The sequence below is a fragment of the Ambystoma mexicanum genome, chromosome 6p, assembly GCF_040938575.1.
Source record: "Ambystoma mexicanum isolate Mex_15411 chromosome 6p, UKY_AmexF1_1, whole genome shotgun sequence".
NCBI classification, from domain to species: domain Eukaryota; kingdom Metazoa; phylum Chordata; class Amphibia; order Caudata; family Ambystomatidae; genus Ambystoma; species Ambystoma mexicanum.
The window spans coordinates 764,893,018-764,913,774 of record NC_090935.1 but is presented as its reverse complement, the minus strand read 5'-3'; the positions used below and the strand labels follow the sequence as shown (position 1 = coordinate 764,913,774).

Here is a 20,757-nt window from a genome sequence, read left to right as displayed (position 1 = left end):
CTCGGGGCCATGAAGGAGGACCGCCTCCGGGACATTGAGCAGGAGTTCCATGATGCCCTGGCCCGGAACATCCCGAAGTGAGCCGTCGGACTAGCCCGCTGCCCTTCTGTAGTTAGTGTTAGGTTTCCTTTGGTTTTGCATTTTTTTTGGACCTTTTGGACAATGGGCCTGTTAGGGAGAATTCTCTGTTTAGGCTGAATTTCCCTACCTAGTGAGTCCCCCAGCAGCTTTGCTGGATTTCTGGGGTTTCTTTTTTCTCCTGCCAGGAGTGAGACTCTTTTTTTCCTCACTCTTGGGCATGTTTGAAGTGTGTTTCTTTGGTTTACCTTGTGTTGAATGGGCTATGGGGTCTTTTACCCCATAGGGCCTCATGTGGTTTTTTTGATATGGGTTACACAGCACCCTCCGTGCAGTAACCCAGGGGTTTCCTAGGGACTCCCCAACATAGACTCCATACCCTGGGACTGACTACTGTCCCCCAGGGCATGTAAAGTCACCAAAGACTTTACTAGTCTTAAATCCTGAACAGAACCAGTACAAACCATCATATTGTGGACGTACTGGCTGGGGCAATTCGATTGCCCCAGGGTCTGTTAGTCGAGGGGGCACGTCTCCGTCCCCCCTGATCGAGTTTTGGCTGGTGGCAGTGGAAACTACTTTTTATATTCGACCGCAAATATTTTCCTATGGGATTTCCCATTGTTTTAGGCTAACACATTTATTTATTTATTTACGGTAGCCTCAAACATACCGCCGGTTTATATATTTATTATTATAACTCCGGTTGGGATTTTTTGCCAAAACTTGATTCTAAAATGGCGTTGGCATTCGCCTCTGTAACTCTGACCCAAAGTGGAGCCCTTTGTCCCACTTTTGGCGGGCTTCTCCACAGAAGCCCTCCAAAGTGGTGCCACTCTGTCTGGGGTACTTAGGAGGGGTGGAGGGGGATTTAGGCACCCTGGACTGAGTTACCTAGGTAACTCAAGTCGCACTCCGTCCTGATTGGCCCACCACTTAGCATGTTTGAGTGACAGCTAGGCTGGGTGAATGGGGGTTTGCTGCATAAAAGCAGGGCTTTGGGGACTGGAACTTTAGAAGTTGCCACAGGACCTAAGAATCCAACGAGGGAAGAGCTGAGCCGACCTGCTACGACGACACCGCCGGTGGAGCCCTGCTGAACCGTCTCACCACTTTTCCCGACGACCGAGGAGAACTCTTAACGGAGTGGCTCCTTCCCTTGACTGGTGGGGACAACCAGTTTTCACCTTCTTTCCGCTTCTTCGAGGTATCTCGTGGCCGCCTTGCCAGTGCCAAGCACCCCGGCAACCGGAATACCCCCACTTTTACCACAACCGCGAAAGTCGGTACAACCCTTTAACCGGAGGACTCCGCGGCTGGTTTCTTCCCGGGCAGTGCAACGACCTTCTTCTTCTGCTCTTCAGCGAGATCTTCTTCTCCCCTGACCGACGTCAAGCCTTGCTGCCACTGCCTGGAACAACTGCCACCGCTGGAGGATCCTTCCCGTTTAAGGTACCGTGTTCCGCCTGGCTTCCCTTGCCACCGATTGTACGGGGTAGTTTTAGCCCCCGGCTTTCGAACCTGGGACCGCCTGGGACACCTCGGCTAAACTTTCTAAGCCTCTCTAAACTCTTTTCCGAACTCTTTTGCAAGACTCTGAATCCCTAATAACTGTGTGATCTTGGGCACGTTTTCGCTCTGTCTACTCTAAGAGTGGGCCCTGCCTAGTGACTTTTGCTCACCTGTGACTTTGTGCTTCCCTGAACTTGCTGAAAGTGTTCTTGACCTTAGAGTGGTGTGTTTAGCCTATTTCTGCTCTCTCTTCCTCCCTTCTTAAAAAAACCTACTAGAGGGTCATCTGAAGTTAAGCACTCACCTCTGTTTGAATTATGTGGTGTTAACCAAGAGTTGTCTAGTTAGGAACATGGGTTGGGACTGTTTTTCATATAACTATGTTTGGAGTGTTTTACTATATATTGCTAGCGTGTTTTCAACTTATGTGTTCTTAAAATAAATCACTATATACTTTTGAAACCAAGCTCTGGTCAGTGTTTGCTTGTGCTATTGTGTCTGAGTACATATTGTGTATACTTTGCATACTGCCTAAATCTTCTTGAGGGAAGTCTGACTGCTCAGCCACAGCTACCAGAAAAATCTGGGTGGTACAGACTGCTACCAAGTGGGTGTACTGCTATACCTGTAGTCCTAAATCTTTTGCAGTGTTCCCCAAGGGAACTGCACAGGTTTCTGCCTAACAGGGCCACATTTTTGTATATAATTTTTTTTATTAGGTAGTGTTATTAGATAGGTTTCATTTCTTCTGTTGGGATCATGGACCCTGGATTGTTTATCTGTATATAGTTGACTGTTGGATTTTCATTTTTTTTTTTTTTTGATTTACCTATGGAGCAATGGTTTTCGATTTTAATTTTCCATTGGATTTACTTTTGTGAACTGTGACTTTGGACACCTTTCCTTTGGATTATGATTTGTGGTTTTACATTATTTCACGGACATGCTGCTTTTTTTTTTTTAATTCCCATTTTTGTTTGTTTATTTTTGATTCAATTTATGTTGCTTTTAATACATATTTTTACTTCAAACTTCAATGTGTAGTATCATCTCATTGGTTTTGCATATCATGATATGGGTTTTGACATTCACTGACACCCATTGTGTGTATGTGAGGGACATGTATTCATTTACAAACTTGCAATTGGGGTTCTATCATGTAATTGCCATTTCTAAGTGGGTGGATGCAATACTCGGGTGGGTGTTTGGCATTTGGAGGCTGACCATAAGGGCCAGGGATCTAGATTGTGATGACATGTTGGCTGGGGGACGTGTGGGGGCCTGGTGGAGGGTGCCCCTGGATGCAGGGGGTGGGGGTGCAGGGAGACATGAGTTGGGGCCTGGTGGAGGGTGCACCACAGTGCTGGGGGGTGGGGGTGCAGGGAAACATGAGTTGGACATGAGTGGGGGCCTGGTGGAGGGTGGCCCTGACTGGTGGGGGGTGGGGGTGCAGGGAGACATGAGTGGGGGCCTGGTGGAGGGTGCCCCTGGATGCAGGGGGGTGGGGGTGCAGGGGGACATGAGTGTGGGCCTGGTGGAGGGTGCCCCACAGTGCTGGGGGGTGGGGGTGCAGGGGGACATGAGTTGGACATGTGTGGGGGCCTGCTGGCAGGTGCCCCACAGTGCTGGGGGGTGAGGGTGCTGGGAGACATGCATTGTTGATCAGTAGTGCAAGGTGACATGTGGCTTGGCTGGGGGGCATGGCCATGGTGGATGGGCTGCCTGCGGGACATGGGCAGGGGTGCAGGGTGGTCCCCTCTGGTGTGGGCCGGCTGCAGGGGCCGTAGAGGGTGTAGAGGGAACACCTGGGAGGACCCACACGGCCAATTTACGTGTAGTGCTCCCCGCGCACCCCTGAAATACACGTGCTCTGATGGAATCGCATGTGATACTTCCCGCGCACCCCTGAAATACACGTACCCTGATGGAATCGCGTGTGATACTTCCCGCGCACCCCTGAAATACACGTGCCCTGATGGAATCGCGTGTGATACTTCCTGCGCACCCCTGAAATACACATACCCTGATGGAATCGCGTGTGATACTTCCCGCGCACCCCTGAAATACACGTACCCTGCTGATTTTGCGTGTGATACTTCCCGCGCACCCCTGGAATACACGTGCCCTGATGGAATCACGTGTGATACTTCCCGGGCAACCCTGGAATACACGTGCACTGATGGAATTGTGTGTGTTACTTCACGCGCACCCCTGATGTACACGTACCCGGGACAATTGCGTGTGATACTTCCCGCGAACCACTGAAATACACGTTCCCCGCTTGGCGTTTGGTGTTTGGCAGCCCTGTGAACTGGTCCAGGGTTGGCGCAGCCCTTTGCGATGAATTGGGAATTTTGAAGGCTTTTCCTTGCCCGAGGGCGTTCTCGGGGGCGTAACTGGCGCTGCTGCAGGGTCGCTGCGCCACTCTGCACCACGGCTGGTTTTGGAGGCTGGAATCCATGAATACGCTGTGCGATGAAATGGATTCTATCGCACGCGGCTGGCGCAGTGTATCGCACTGGGACACTGTACGCCAGCCGCTTGCGCCACTTTTGTGCTAAATTCTATGAATTACCCTGTTTATGTTATTTGTGGAGTCGAAGTAAGAGCCAAGCAAGGCTGATATATAGATGCTGTATTTCTTGAGTTGTTAAAGAGGCAAATCTTTCTGACAGACAGTCATTGTTGCTATTGAGGAACTGAGAACCTATTGAAAGAAAAAGAAAAGACATCTCTTCTGTGTTGGAACTTTCTGTTGACAAGTTGAATCAACATCGAACTGTGTTCGAACTTTTGTTGCAAATCAGGATTTCCTTGTGTTCTTTCTTGACCTTTGAAGATGAATTACGTTTAAACCTGGGGAAGGGGTAGTCTGCCCAGGTTATTAAAAGAGACTGTGGTCACATTTTGAATTCAATCATTGTTTTGAGCTGCCATTTCTTTCCTTGTTTATTTGTTGCAAACATAAGTGTGAGGGACAGATATCCTTTGTTAGAGCGTTCCCTTTAGTTTATTGTAGGCAGGAAAATCCTTGTCGGGTCAGGGATATTGAGGCGTTCATCCAAGCTTACACTAAAATAAAATGGCATTTGTTGAGAAAACATTGGAACGTGGTCCGCCCGACATTTCTGACCCCTCAAAACAAGAGTCCCCATAGCTGGCCCATCAGGTCAGGGGTTGGATCCTGATGTTCTCACTCGTGTCCACTTTTATAAACGGAAGGAACAAATCTTGACAGGTGCCATGTCCCTTGATGAAATCCAGTACCGAGGCTCAACGTTAGCCCTCTTCCAAGATTTGCCGGGAGCTGCTCTCTTAAAATGTAAATCGCTCAGGCCCCTCCCGAGAATGTCTTGGAGAGCAAAACATCCGCTACCGCTGAGGGTCCCCTACGACTCTGCACTACTCCTACACAAACCAGGCCTGGGTTATTGCCACCATGAAGGAGGCAGAGACTCTTCTCACCCTGATCGGGAGGAGTCATCGCCAGCAACAGAGTTGTCACTGGGCCCGCCGTAGAGGGCTGGAGCTCGAATAGCCCTTTGGACCAGAGTGGGGCGGTCCCGCTAAAAGAAGAATACTGTTCCCCTGCAAGAGGACCCTCTGTGATATGTTGTCTCCAACCTCTGGGGAGTTCCGTCAAGAGACTTGGCCAGCGGCGATTTGGTCACAGGGAGATGATGGGCATTTTGTGCTGCCAAGTTTCTTGACATCTGGCGGGGACCGCCAAAGTCCAGTTACTCTCAATATTTTGTCGATTGTTTTGGGTTCTGTGTATGCAGTCTGCCCTGGGGCGGATTGTGGGTCGTACTGCGGCCAGGTTGTGAATACATTCTGTGGTTAATGGCTTCTTTGAAAACATCGCTGCAACACAGTTAAACTCAATGTTTGTCCAATGTTTTAGTTCTTCTGATCATAGGTTACCCTACATTGGTGTGTTGGTCAGTACTTGACCTTGTTGGGACTATATGTTGGGGAAAATAATGTACCTATCTTTTCTGAAGAATGCTGCGGATCCCTCACTGAATCCCTGCCTAAAATCTCCTCACAGGTTGCCAGGGGAAGGCAGACACTTCATGATCCCAGCACTGGGGGTGGTGTACTGTAGGAAGATCCCTTGGGTGAAGACAGGGCCCTGGGTGGTGAGGAGATTCCGTGGGATGAGGCACAGTATTTTTCCTCTGGCAGGGAGACACTTACCACTGTGCCAGAAGAGGTTATGGCTTATTGTCATTTTAATGTCTCTCAACCTCCTATTAAATCTAAGGTGTGTATGGGACGCATGTTATCACAAGTATGACACTGACACAATGGGTACAATTTTAAAAACCTTTATTGAAGTTTGAATGAAGGTGGCTAAATCAGCTCTCCTCCTTATGTTAGGCGGTCCTTGTAGGCAGGATGATGCACTCTGGCTCAGATTCTTAGCACAATAAACAGTTCCAAAACGTGGATCGAGGCCCGCCTGGCCTTCCACGTTAAAGTCTCTCTTTTAGACCTTCAAATAATATCTCAACACAAAGTTCACATGGGCCCCCCTCTGTTGGGCTCTGGCCTCTTCAGCACAAAGATCAACAACACTTGAAAAGGGGCTTCCTTCCCCAACCTTATTTCACTTTGAGTCTCCCTCAGCCGGGCTCAGACCACTTTCGGGTGTCGAAGGCTTTCGAATGTGTGTGGCTTTCTTTACAGACCTATGCAGGACCACTTTGACTAAAAGTTCAAGATTCAACTTTGACTCTCCCCTTCTCTGGGAGGTAATTCGGCTTACTTTGCTTTTGCACCTCATTCACTTTATCGTCACAAACAATGCACCTTTCTTGGAGACTTTTGAGTGGGCTACTTCCTTTCGCCGGACCACTCCGTTATTCAGTATCGCTGATTCCACAGCTGATTCCACAGCTGTCTTTACTTCAAAGTTCATTCACAAGTCTGCCTTTCCTCGCGTCTCATCCACACGCGTGCATCCTTCACTAGCGATGAAATGTTGCTGCTTCAAATTTTCTTTAACACACACCGGTCTCTCAGGTCGCTTGCCAACTCACCGACTGTGTGCGTTCCTTTCTGGGTTTTACGATTTCCAATTCACAAGTCAAGGTTAGTACCGCAGGGTTGGCCTCGCATCCCCAACTCTGCCGTTCACCCTAGAGTGTCGCTGGTGTCCTTGAAACACAATGCAGTCTTCACTTGTGGGATCTAGCCTTCTCCACCTGTCTTTCGTGGCCTGTCAAAGGCAATGACCTCAAGTAGGGATCTCTTGGGTTTTTCAACCCTCTGCTCTCATCCCTTGGTCCGTCACCCTGCTCCAGTAGGTTTGCCTTCGCCCTGGAAGTCCTGCTCATACTCATGTTCCGCCTTGCTGAGAGTGTGTCTTTAGGCTGTGCCTTTTATCCTTGTGAGGAGAGCTAACTGGTATCCTGTGTATGCACTTGAAGTCAAGTGCCTGACTTTGCCTGACCCTATTAACGGGGCATGTCCAGTACAATGTATGAGAGTTAAGTCTTGTTACTCTGTCATCCTCTTGCTCTGCCCAGTGTTTGTGTAAAAAGGGGGAGCGGAGAGTTGGGACTTCAGAGAATCCTACATAATAGGATGGGTAGATGAACTAAAAAGGGGGACTACTGCATCTCACTATCGGCTGTCACACCCCTACTCCCCAAAGACCCTTCACCCAGGTGATCCTCCTGCACTAGTCCACCCCCAGGAACTGGATCCAAAGGCGATGGCGGTGCCCTGGCCACTTGAATGAAAAGTCCCCGAGGACTAGCGAGTGAGACACCCTTTGGTTTCTCACAGGTGGTACGCCCTAAGGTTGTAACACTAAAGCATAATATACCATAAGAAAGATTCCTTTTGGTTTCTAACATTAAATGCCCTCCTCAATTCCAAGGGTACACTAGAAGGGATGGCGGAAATGCTGTCTTCGCTAAACCATCTTCCTCTAGAAAAGTTAAAACCTACAGCCCCTCTGTTAAAATGACTAAAGGAATTCAATCTACTCTTAAATATAATCAAGAAGTGGAAAAACCTAACTTTGAAGTAAACTACATGTCCCAGAGTCCTAGAGGGACTGAGACACAGAAGAGGGCTTAAGAGGCATGTAGATGTAGTAGTCTGGCAAGTAAGTCCAACAGCCATTGCAGGAGTCAGGCAATTAAAACTAATGGCTCACACCTGAAGCCAATTTCCAAATCTGTGAGGCATCAAAGGCTGCAGCAGGAGAGGAGAGAAGGAAGGAGCTGTGCAGGAGCTGAAAGGCTAGCAATAATAGTAGAAGAGATGAAGCACAAGGCTGGGAATTCACGAGGTAGTGGGAGCACAGAAGGGACCCCAGAACGTGGAGACAGCAGATTTCACCTGCAAGTTCTGCGAGGGTCCATTGACGGGGCTGCACAGAGGAAGCCATGTTGAGAGTAGAGTTTTCTCCGTGTGCGCTGAGTTGATGTTGATTGCAGAGCCGTAGCCTTGCTGATGCCCAAGGCCTGTAGCAGAAGGCAAGCCTAGGGACTAGGGACTGGGGAGTGAAGGAGACTCTCAAGCAACGTGGCCAGACCGGAGACACCCGTGCTGCAGAAGGGTGTGGGTCCCAAGTATGCCCAAAGCAGTAGTAGAAGTCGGGAAAGTAAAGCAGCCCGCAACCGCAGTGTTCCTGGAGCAGGTGAATGTAGCTCAGCGTTCAGGTTCACTCATTAAGCCTTGCCGGTAACTGTATCCGGCGCTAAAGTGACTTGCGTATACTTGGAAGCAAGTAAAAGCTGTTCGTTGTTATAAAATCCTTTTTGACAATGGAAATGTAGCACGTGCACTAATAGTGAAAGCCGTAGTGATTGCATAAGAAGTCAAATACATTATCTCCATTGTTGAACATTACTTTCTGTTACCAGAGTGGTTGCGTGTCCCTAATTGAAGAGTGAACACCTGTGAAAACCATTCTGCAAGCTTAACGTTGACTTTTCACCGGAGTTACAAGTGAATATCACGTCAAAGGAAGGTCGCGTGTGGCCAGTTGTGTTTCCCAAGAGAAGTCCAAAATCATCTATGTGAGATTGTCTGAGAATGCAATTACTGGCAGTACTTTAAGGTTACAGATCTACCTTAAAGAGTGGTCACGTGTGCCTAAAAAGTTTTTCCCTTTGAAGACTGAACCTTGTAGCATCCTGAACAATCATTCTTTATTACCGGAAGTATTGAGACAGATGAAGAGAACAAGCACTACCCAAGCCAAGAGGCAACCCCTTTCCATAGTGCAACAAAGCCTGTTTAGACGCATCCATCTCGTCTATGAAGTTGTTGATGGTCCAGTGGCCCCTGATGCAAGTGTGGCATTGTGAACCTGAAGCTGAAGCACTACAGCTTCTAGGTAATTGCTGGAGCAGAGAAGGTGTGAGTACAGATGGGGAAGAAAGCTGGGTGCTTGCCAAGAATATTAAGAAAACAACCTGTAATGCCAAAACACTGCTGAAGCTCAGAGGAAATCACTCTTGGGGCAGAGGGAGGTTATACTTGCGGCAGTGAGACAGATGTAAGAGGCAAATATCCTGCCATTTCCTTTGGGCATAGAAAGGAAGAGTGCCTTGCCTACCCGTAGAGGTCAAAGTGTCTTGTCATTAAATGCTCAAGACTTTTGAAATACTGAATAGTGGTACCTATTTTTTACAGCAGTGGGACAGGTGGAAGTATAGAAAGGAAAAGAGCCTTGCCTACCCGTAGAGGTTGAAATGTCTTGTCAATACATGCTTACTAATTTTGACATAAAAGATTGAAGCAGAAGTACCTGAACTGTGGTGGTATATAAAAGTGTCAGTGGATGTCACAGTGAAGTGCTTTGCAGTAGTAGTATACTGTGGAACAAAGGTGACTGCCCTCACAGTAACAAAAGTTGAAGGGTGGTTGTTACGAGGGAAGCAGCAACCCAAAGAGAAGCATCTTGATAATTATACTAAATGTACTGCAGAGGTCATAACCAATTGTAAAGTTGTAGAAGAAGTTGTTTACCTATTCTTTGAACTGTGGCAAATAATCTTGGAAAGAAGATATCCAGGATTACCATTGGTGCTGTTTTCTTGACTGGAAGTGGAGGGGATCTTTTCAACCAAAGCCCGAGAAGTGTTACCAGTGGATTTTTGATGGATGAACTTTTGTTTTGACTGGGAACTTACAAGAACTAGTTTAAGACTTTTCCTTTGCTTTGAACAAATTGAAGAACTAATAAGAACTGGTTCAGGACTTTTCTTTCATTTGGACATTTTTTAAGTTGGCTTTGAAACCCTGGAGAAAGGAATTAACCCAGGACAGGTGAATGTCATCTAAAAGTCTGTTTTATAATTGTTTCTTATTTTATGTTGTTTTATTATTACCTTTAATGTTTTGTTATTTAGTGTGAGGACCAGTTTTCCTATGTTAGGAGTTATTCCTTTAGTCTTTAGACTAGGTAGGGAAATCCCTGATAGAGTAGGGCAAGTAAGACTTTATTGTCAAACTGTTACTTTAATAAAATGTCTTATCTTGAGAAAACTATAAGCAGTTGTCGCGCCTCGCATTACTGACCCCTGTTTTTGGGTTGGGGGGTTTGATTTGGGTGGAAACAATCTGGCACTACGTCACAGGGTTGTCAGATGGTCATGTATCGATGGGCAGGCTACAAGATTCAATCATCCCGGAGGGAGTGATGTTGGGGGTTCATGCTACGGACCAGGAGCTTACACACTCTGCGCATGGAATGTCCAGGGTTAAATCCACCTGTCAAACGCAAACTGAGCTGGCCCAAACAGGTGGATCTCTCTTTCTCCTTCGGTTGTCTTTCTGCAAGAAACCGATTTACTCCAGGAGGATGAGATGAAATTTGGGCAAAAGAATTATTCGCTAGGGAGCCCGAGTGAAGTGGCGGCGAGCTAGAGGAGCTCCCGGGCCAGCAGCAAATGGCACGATGAAATCACCCACTGAATCCACGCGGGATGTGTATGAAACGGGGGACAGCTGGCGGAAGATGTAGAGGCACTTCTGACTGACACAGAGCTTGTCTACTGACACCCTGACACTGATCAAGTGCATGATGAGAGGAAGCCCCCCCGCCTCGCTACGCAGCACCAAGCCTAAGGCACATCGCGGGCTGATCACACCCTGGCCCGGAATGTCTGCTGTCCCAAAAGTGATACCCACCGGGCCGCTGAGCAGCGGTGGAGCACCAGAGCGCTCAGGTCTACCTTGCCCTCGGCCGATTGACCAGTGCCCGTAGCAGCAGCCTTCATATGGTGAGTCCCTCCAAATGGGGAAGCTTGTGCGCTGCTAAAAGCTGTTGAATTCAGCGTGTGTAACGGGAGCCCAGACTGAGCAGACAAGGCGCAATGCACGGCACAGCAACCGGAAGCCCGCCATTGCTACTTCCCTCCCGGCCCGCAGATGGGCTCGACACTAGGGGACTATTCCGGTGACAAATATCAAGCAGGCCCCAGATGACTGCCTCACCCAGCCAATTAGGAGTGGGGGGAAAATTCCACGCAACCCCCCACAACGCTTGAGGGCCACAAAGGACGAGGAGCCAGCCAACGTGGGATAGTGGATTTGGGCAACCTCCTTTTACGCCTGTTGCTAGATCAGTACGCACCTGATGTTCTGTGTTAACTGCCCCAGGGAGCATCCAGCAGGGCAACAGCTTCATCAGGGAGGTGGCCATACGGATCCCCGTGCCTATATATCGCATGGAACCTCCTATACTGCCCAGGTCAGCGAAGGGACCCACAGCGACCATGTGACGACGCAGGAGCAGTAATTTATAACACAGGCCACAGAAGATATATTTCAACGGCTTGACGGTCAGGGAGGCCTCTCCCTTCATCTGGCCACTGGCTTTGGCCCCCGGCCGCCCAGCCTGTTCCTTTGTTGCGGCCCCTAAAGGTTATGTTACAGTCTGCGTCTGTCCCCATGAAGCAGCTGATCCCTGAGGGGGAGAAAACGGCCACAATACTACGGCGTTCGGCACAAAAACTAGCCACAATCGAGATGCAGATTCAAAGTTAACTTCAGGCGATCCTACAAGAAATGAAATTCATCGGCCAAATGACACAGGAGACGAATAAAACTGTCCAAGACATCAAGTGAGACCTGCAAGATGTACAAACAAGACTTAATGCACAAGTAGACTGGACGATGGACAACGAGCAGAGTATCAGCTCGCTGGAAGATAACACCACATCAATAGCAACGGATATCGATGGTCTGTTAAGGGAGGTGCAGTGCCTTGAAGCAAAGGTCGAGGACCAGGAGAATAGGTCTCGATGCAACAATCTGCACCTGGAGGGCCTGTCCGAAAATGCAGGGGGCTCTGACCTTGAATCTTTGACATACAAACTTATCCAGGACAAGCTATTGCTGCTAGACCCACGTTCCATGATGATCGAGCACGTGTATCGAGCACCAATTCCCAAACCGCACCGGGCGATCGCCCACGGCTCATTACCATGCGGCTACTGAACTTTCAGCATAAAATGGCCATACTGAGGGCGTATCGAGCGATGGGCACCCATTCTATGTGGAAGGAGTGGAGAACAAGATCGTCAATGCCTACTCCATCGAGTTCTCTAGGCGCAGGAAAGGGTTCAATCCCTTATTCGAGGCCCTGAAGGAGTTAGACCTTCGGCATTTCCTTAAGTTCCCTGCAACCTGGTGCATTCAACTTGATAAGCAATGGCACTTGTTTGAGGATCCGGAGGGGGTCTGGTGCTTTTAAAAACAACGGGATCTGAAGACTGGAGCCCCAAGACGATGCACTCCTCCTCACTGTCCGCGAGATCACAACGCCTGCAGGGCCCCAAAGAACGCGGATGGCACCCTGTGGGCCTAAAGTTTGACACAGGAACGCCCGGAAGAAGGCGCCTTGCTGGTACACTCTGCTCCTGACTTGAAAGGAGGTCTAGTCCCTGCTCACAAGTCGGTCAGGACATCCCCGACACAGCAAATCGCACCCGCTCAGCACGGTCAGGGAGATCTTCTTATAGCATGGTAGCAAGGCAAGGACACTTGCCAATACACAGAACCCTAAGTGCTCCCTGCCGGATTGGGCCCCCTATGGACACATTGCTGACCCTCCTGGGTATGGACCCTTTGCGTTGATTTTGGGTATGAGGCTGCAAAGAGTACAGAAGCCATACTCCCCATGGCTTCACTGGTGATATAAAGGTTCTCTTTGTTTATGGTTGTTAACCAGGGCCACATTCCCAGCCGAATGAACAGTGGCATACAAGAGGGCCAGGGGGGGGCCCTCAGTCCTACTCTGGCTCCCCTCAAGCATGGGCTTGGCTTGCCCAGTACTGTGTCCCAGTTCTGTGAACCCAGTGTTGTTATGTTTGTTACACAAGTTTGGTTTGGTTGGGAAGGGGTTTGGGTGTTCTCAGGGAACTGTCCTCCTCCTATCTCTACTTGGCTGTGTGGGCTGGGGACCAAAGGTTCCGAGCGTCAAAACAAAGGTATAGAATACGGGCCCCCCCTCGCAGGTGAAAACACCCCCCCCTCCCTCACACTCATATCTCTTAATGTACAAGGACTGGGGCACCCGATCAAAAGGAAGAGATTGCTCAATCTCATGCGGAATCTGAAGGGTGACATTATCTTCTTGCAGGAAACCCACCTGAACACTGTGGAGTTGGAACAGTTGGGGCGGTGCTGAAGGGGGGGTGGCAATACATTCCCCATGTCAGGAAAAGAGGGGTGTGTCCATTGGAATTCACAGGCGGGTTCGATTTCAGATGGGGCAGGTAGTGGTGGGGGGCAGGTTTGTTTTGGTGCAGGGATGGATTGGCCACCAAGGTATTACACTCCTCCATATCTATGCCCTTACGACCGATTCACTAACCTTCTGCTCTCATACCTTTGCCAGATGTGCCCAGCATATAGGGGCGATGCTCTTAGTGGGGGCAAACTTAACGTAGCATTGGTCTCAGAAATAGACTGCCAACGCTCTTCTGCCTCATTGCAGATATCCCCAAGGAAACTCATCGCCCTTCAAACCCTCATGGCTAAACTCATGCTCAAAGATGCCTGGAGAGTAGCACATACGCACCAGAGGTATTACACATTCTACTCTGCTAGGCATAATAGCTACTCTAGGCTAGATTATTGGCTCCTGCCTTCACACACCCTTCACCTCATGCGCTCATGCGACATCATGGCCACCACACTCTCCGATCATGCACCGTGGTACTACGCATAGACTTGCCAGGCACCTCCCTTAAGAAACAACACTGGCGCTTGCACTTGAGGGCACTGGTCTATCCTGACTTCAGGGAACACCTAGAGCGGGACATGGATAAATTCTGGCATGAGATCCTGACTATCGAATGTAATGCAGTGTCTTGCTGGGATGCCTATAAGCCAAACCTCTGGGGGAGTGTATCTCTAGGTGGTCGTACAAGTTGAAAAACTGGGGAGCACAAGAGGAGAGGCTAAGAACTGAGGTCCTGAGCACCGAGAGGCTACACAAGCGTGCATGTAATTCTCAGACACTCTCAAAGCTTGGTAAACTAAGGCTGGAGTTGAAGCGTGTGACCACAGCTAGGGCCCAGAAGTCCTTTTCTAGCTGGTCGCAGTCATACTATAGTGTTGGGGATAGACCCTTATACATGATGGTGCTGGCTCTAAGTAGCAGGCAGACGGCCCAGACGATTGACTCCATCCACGATCTAGATGGGAGAGAGCTTTTGGGCGAGGAGGCGATCAATAGAAGGTTCATACAGTTCTATTGTCATTGTACGCTCAGGCGACCCCAACGGATCCACAGCGTATAACCGACTACTTAGACACGGTCGTACTCCTTAAACTGACTTCCAGCAAGCCAACCTGCTGGCCGCCCCTCTCACGGAAGAGGAAATGGCTCAGGCGATTAGGTCCCTTAATCGAGGTAAAGTGGCGTGGCTGGATGGCATGCCCTAGACCTTTATAAGTCACTGGAGAGCTGATTAGCGCCTACTCTAAAGGCAATGTTCATAGAGGCTATGGTGCAAGGCCACCGTACCGAAGAACATGCTTGACGCAAACATCATTGTTTTCCATAAGAAAGGGCGGGACCCGGGAGAGTGCCGCTCATACTGCCCCATATCACTAAACAACGCTGATGCAAAAATCTTTGCAAAGTGTCTGGCGCACAGAATCGGTTCACTGCTCCTGTCGCTCATACATAAAGACCAAACAGGTTTTATTCAGAGCAGGCCCTCAGCAGACAATGTCAGCCGTCTTTTCCATGTCATCACCAGCGAGACTGGCTCAGAAGAGGGGATACTGGCGCTGGACGCTGAAAAGGTGTTTGACAAGGTCCAATGGGACCTGTTTCAGGTGCGAGGCAAATTTGGGTTTCCTGTGGTCTATATCGAAATGGTGCATCTTGTGTACAAGAACCCCACTGCGACAGTGACCACTAATGGCGGTACATCCCCCGTTCTTTTTATATGCACTCACTATAGAACCCTTAGCGGCCAAGCTACGTGCTGACCCCAGGTGGAGGGGCACCAGGTGATCCACTGAGGAGCGTAGAGATTCTCTTTACGCAAGCGATCTGTCAGTGTATGTCAGCGACTTTAAAGCTTTCCTTCCTAGGCTGCAAAGTTTGCTCCAGGACGTGGGCCCCATGGCAGGCTATGTCATTAACTGTACAAACAGAGGGGCCACTATCCAGTGGCAAAGGTCTGCCCTTTGGGAGACGCAACAGTCTGGGGCAAAAATACCTAGTATCAAAGCAAAAAGGGTACTGATGCGTCGTGGATTGGCCCTATTAGGTTTACATTTTTTAATGCAATTACCTTGTCCAATCCTGTTTAACCACAAAGGTTATTCTTACTACATTCAATTATACAGAACAAAGGACACGTTGTCAGCCCCAAGTCTTTAAAAAATCAAAGTGATATTATTGAAAATACAATCATATCAGAAGAATAGATAAATATCATTTTACATGTTACAATTGCAGAAAGAATAGAAAACATACACACAGTGAACCCCAACATAAAGGGGCGCTTTGTCATTAACTGGACAAAGTCTGAATTAATGCCGCTAAGACCGAATATCCCCTGGGACCCGGGTGTTGTTGCACCTTTCAAGTTTAAACTCGCAAGGTGTAATGGAGTTGAATTACCCCTCCGATTATAAATAAGATCCAGTAGGACCTCCGTAGATGGGCCACACTACCACTCTCATTAGGGAGGATTAATGCCTTTAAAATGAAATCCCTCCCAAAACGGTCGTACCTAGCCACACTGCTGCCCTGCGCACCCAGGAAAACAATGCTTCAAAACCTAGACTCCCAGATCTCTAAGTTTGTGTGGCAGGGTAAGAGAGTGTGCATCAGGTTAGAGGTCCTGCAGGCGGGTCGGGCAAGTCAGACGACAGGTTGGCACTCCCAGCTTGGAAAACATGCTACATGGCAGAGCAGGTCTGCTGGGCCAAAACGCTGGTTGAACCACGAAGACCAGTCCAGCTGGAGATCTGCTGAACTCTTGCTGTTGCAGCTGCTGGTGCCGTAAGAAAACTAAGCAATCCCACTTCCACGCCTCCCCGGCAGGGTGAAACAGCATCCCCTAATTGGACCCCCTCTTGCCCACTGGCATAATGTGAGATCTCTACAAGGTTTAGGACAAATTTATCGTGAAAAAAATTGTTGCAAAGACCAAAAGTTCTAAAAATGCTACCACCAAAGGTTTGAACACCAAAAGTTCGATCCTTTGGTGGTAGCATTGTAAAAAAAAAAAAAACAACGGGGCGGTGACACCCCTGTAGCCTTCCGTTTAAAAAAAAAAAAAAAGAAGGAAAAGGACCCTCCGGTGCCGGTTCCCGATCACGGAAGTGAAAGGGAACTGGCGCTGCAGGAACCAGCATGAAGATGAAGGTAATTGGGGTTTGTTTATGTTGGGGGTGTCAGCGGGGGTGTGCTGACGGTGTGGGTGGGGGTGTTATGGGTGTGTTGTGTGTGTGTGAGAAAGTATGTGTGTTCGCATGAGAAAGGTGCAAACCTTTGGTAGTTTGCACCTTTCTCATGCAAATGATTTGGCTGTGGTAAATTCAGCCACGGGCAAATCACTTGGATTCGTCTACAAGGGTTGCATACACAAGTTGCGCCAGCTTGCATCAGCATAAGGGCTATCCTGTCAATCGGACTAGATCGGAAACTCCGCCAGTTGCAAGACTCAGTCTGGCCGCAGATCAGAGTCATGGATCCTGTTTGATAACGGGGTACCTCTACCCTTAACGGAGGCCAGATGGATTCTGGGTATGGGAGAGGGATACTGGCTCCAATATAGGTCCATTCTGGCATTTATCTCCAAATACACCATAGAGGAGTCCAGACAAGCGACACTGGCAGCCGAGGAAGTTGAAATGGGTCAGAATCTGAGGCTCCAGACATAGTACTCTACCAGCATCCCAAACAATGTTGGTCGCAACCACACCATGGCGTCTCTTTGGCCCGCAGATCTAGGCACTGAACTCGACTTGGGGGATATATGTGAGTTCTTCAAATCCATACCCGCAGCTCGTTCTGCATCAAGAATAGGGACATCCAGTACAAAATTGTCCAGCGGCTCTACTACACACCGAGCAAATTGTTCAGGATGGGGCTCACACAATATCCCCACAGCGCAAATGTGTATAGCTTGGCACCCTGGGACATATGCTATGGTCCTGCCCTCCCATCAAGGGCTTTTGGCAGGCAATATATCATCGGATCAAAGGGATGGGGGGCAGATGTTCTCCTGACGCCTGTGCAGATGCTATTTGGTGCCCACCATGAGGACTGGCACGAGGAACACACAACTTGAGGGGGTCATACATACAGTGCTCTTTGCAGCTCGGAAATCCCTGGTCCTAGCGTGGGAGGATCCTCGCCCACCCTCTTTAGCCACATGGGAATCCCTTCGGACCAAAATGTGCTACATGGTGCACTCAGACAGCAGGCTAGACCGACCCAGGCAACTAACTTCCTGGAGACAGCAGAATCATTCCTGGAATCTGCGTCTTCACATAGCATCTGAATGCGCATGAATGGGGCCACCCACCAATTAGGAGCATGTGAGGGGCACCTGGGAGGCAGGGGTGGGGGGGTAACACGGCCTCGAAGTAGTACGGGGGGCCCTGTTTATATATAGATAGGGCGAACACCTCAGACCCACCATTTATTATAGTTGGCTGTACGCTTTTGAATATTATTTACACTGTGGGGGAGGATGGGGGGAGGGGTTGGGAGCTGTGGATCAATTTTGTCGGCCCAGGCATAACATTGAGTGTTACTGATTGCTGACCTTTGGCGGTAGATTGAGAAGGATCCCCTGTGGCAATGTACCAATGTCCTGGAAAATACAATGATTTTGTTCCTTTCGCTTCTTTCTGTTTTTTTGTTGTTGGAAAACCAAGAAAATGTGTTTTTGAAGAAAAAAGAATTATTCGCCAGCTTCCTATGCCACAAGTGCGGCCAAAAGACAGGGTGTTCCACCCTTCTTCGCCAAGTCCACACCTTTCAAGAAAACGGGTATCGTCAAAGACCCCAATGGGCGGTATTTGGGGGTTATGTTTTTTTATGGGGATTCTGGCCACGTTTTTCTCAGTCTCTGCCCCAATGAGGGTCAGGACCTTTTTCTGTGGGATCTCCTGGGGAAGTTGCATGCCTTTGTAGAGGGCTCCATATTTATTGGGGGTGATTGGAATCTGTCTCCAGATCTGCAGGTTGATGAGACTCTCCCAGCCACGGGTGGGGATTATAAGAACTCTCTTGCTTTGGTGAAGGTGATCTGTGAGTTGAACTTGATTGCCATATGGAGGCTGAGAAAGAAATGCGAATGGGAGGGATTTGACTCATTACTCGCATGTGAACAAAAAGGGTATTCACGGATCAATATCCTCCTGGTCTCCTTGTTGATTCCTGCGGTCTGTGAGGCCACTATTCTCATTTTGTCCTTCTCGGATCACGGCTTGGTCTCCCTGGCCTTCTGGGTGGATGGCCCCCTGTGCAAGAGACACTGGAAGCTCTACAGCTATAACCAACTACGTCCAAGAGAATCTGTCAGGGGATTGGGGGGTTGTCCCATCCCATCGTTTAGGCTGCCATGATTCTCACCTCATCTTATTCTAAGGCCAGAATGCGCATATGGGTGGATCTTGAGGGGGAGGTTCAAATGAGGGAAACCGCTCGCAAACACAAAGGTTCACTAAAAGCATGGGCCAAGCTCAAAATTGCCAGAGCTAAATTTACCGCCCACCTGGTGAAGAGAACCTCTCAGGCTTTCCTTAAAGTAAAACAATACTATTACACCAGGGGGAATAAGGTGAATAAAATCCTCGTTATTAAGTTGGCTAAGAGCAAAACCCGGAAACAATATACACACTCTCTACAGTGAACAAGGGTTGTCCCTATGAGCTGACCAGGACAAATTGGCCTTGGCCCATAAATACCATGGGACATCCACAGCGACGTCCCCCGTGATGGTGCTGTGGTCAAAGCATACTTACACTCAGTCTCCTTCCCATCTCTGCAACCGGAGTAAATTGAGAAATTGAAGCAGCCCATACAATTGGCTGAAGTGGTATGTGCCATCAGATCCCTTAAAAATACCACTATGGGTCCTGATGGGTTTTCCTCTGAATTTTATAAATTGTATTGGGATATCCTGGCCCCCCACCTGACCAACCTTTTAGACTCCTTTGCTGACTGATGCACTATCACACCTTCCGTTCTAGAAACCTCCACTATCCTGCTTCTAAAACTGAACAAAGACCCAGAGCTACTTGACTTGTATAGGCCCATTTCCCTCATTAACAACAACGGCCAGTTGTACTCCAAGGTCCTGGCTACACACCTCATGAGAGTTCTACTGAAATTAATTCATCCAGACCAGGTGGTTTATCGCTGGCCAGTGTGTCCAGGACAATATTAGAAAGGCCCTGGATCTGGTTGACATCGCACAAAGGGCATCCCTGACGGCTGGCTTAGTTGCCCTTTATGCCCATAAGGCTTTCTACCGCCTGGACTGGTCTTACTTGAGGGCGGTTCTCCAGAGCACGGGTCTGGGTGCACGGTTTCAGCAATCTCTTTTGGCGATTTACTCCACGCCTTCTACACGAGTGATTGTTAATGGGCTCACTACCACCCTGATTCTGGTTGGCAGAGCGACGCGACAGGGGTGTCCATTGTCCCAGCTTCTTTTTGCTCTCTCAGTGCAACACCTGGCGATCTGCATCCGAAACGACTTGAGCATTTGGGGGATACCTTGTGGGCGAGAGGCACAAAATGTACATAATTCCAAAGCTCTTCAACTTTATAGCCCTCCCTGTGCACATCCCACCTAGCAAGTTACATTCAGCAGGGCGAGATCATGAGCTTAATTTGACACCATAAAAGGCCAAGAATAGCTAAAAAGGTCCTTCTTAGAAATGAAGCGCTGTATGAGCTAGGAGTTCTGCATGTGTTTCGTTATTATCTGGCTGCCCAATCCTCCCATGTGCTTACGTGGATGCAGGACAGGGATGTCCCAGTTTGGACGCAGATAGAGCAATCAGTATTCCTCATTCCACTAAGGCAATTGCCCTTCGTGACACTCAATGAGACTCATGGTAGTATATCACCTCTATCTAGTATGAGGCACATGCTTAGATGCTGAAACGTGGGGACCAGGAGATGGGGTATTTAGGCCCGCTGTCTCTCATTATCAATAATTCAGAGTTTTCTCCAGACCTGCAGGGAAGGGTGTTTTCTGCCTGAACCGAGGGCGGTCTAACTAAACTTAGGTACGTTTTCAAAGATGGCTCCCCACTCACGTTCGCGGATTGTAAACATTTCTTTGGGTTGTCAGAAGGAGAGAGATTTAGGTATGCACAACTTCGCCATTGGGCGAGCCACCTGGTGACTAAACAGCGAGGCACTAGGCTCCTGAATGTACTCAAACTATTAGCACTGGCAGGGTTCTCCAAGGGGAGGATATCAGGAATCTATAATTTCCTCCCCCGTCATAATCCCACTGAGCGCCTATTGTGTATGGGGTCCTGAGAAAGGGACTTAGGTACCCCAATATCTGAGGCTAAGAATTTGGGTTCGCAACCACGAAACATCTAGGTGTGCCTCTGATAAAGTCTCAGTTAAAGCTGTGTTACAGATGGTATTGCTCCCCCCACAGGCTCCATCACTTCCACCCGACTTAC

The 20,757-nt window shown here is 48.9% G+C and overlaps 1 protein-coding gene across 6 annotated transcripts in view; it reads left to right on the top strand.

Annotated features, from left to right (window-relative positions):
• The window catches only part of KIAA0825 (KIAA0825 ortholog), a 2,662,507-nt gene that overhangs the window by 1,938,758 nt on the left and 702,992 nt on the right, over window positions 1-20,757 (top strand). The window lies entirely within an intron of this gene.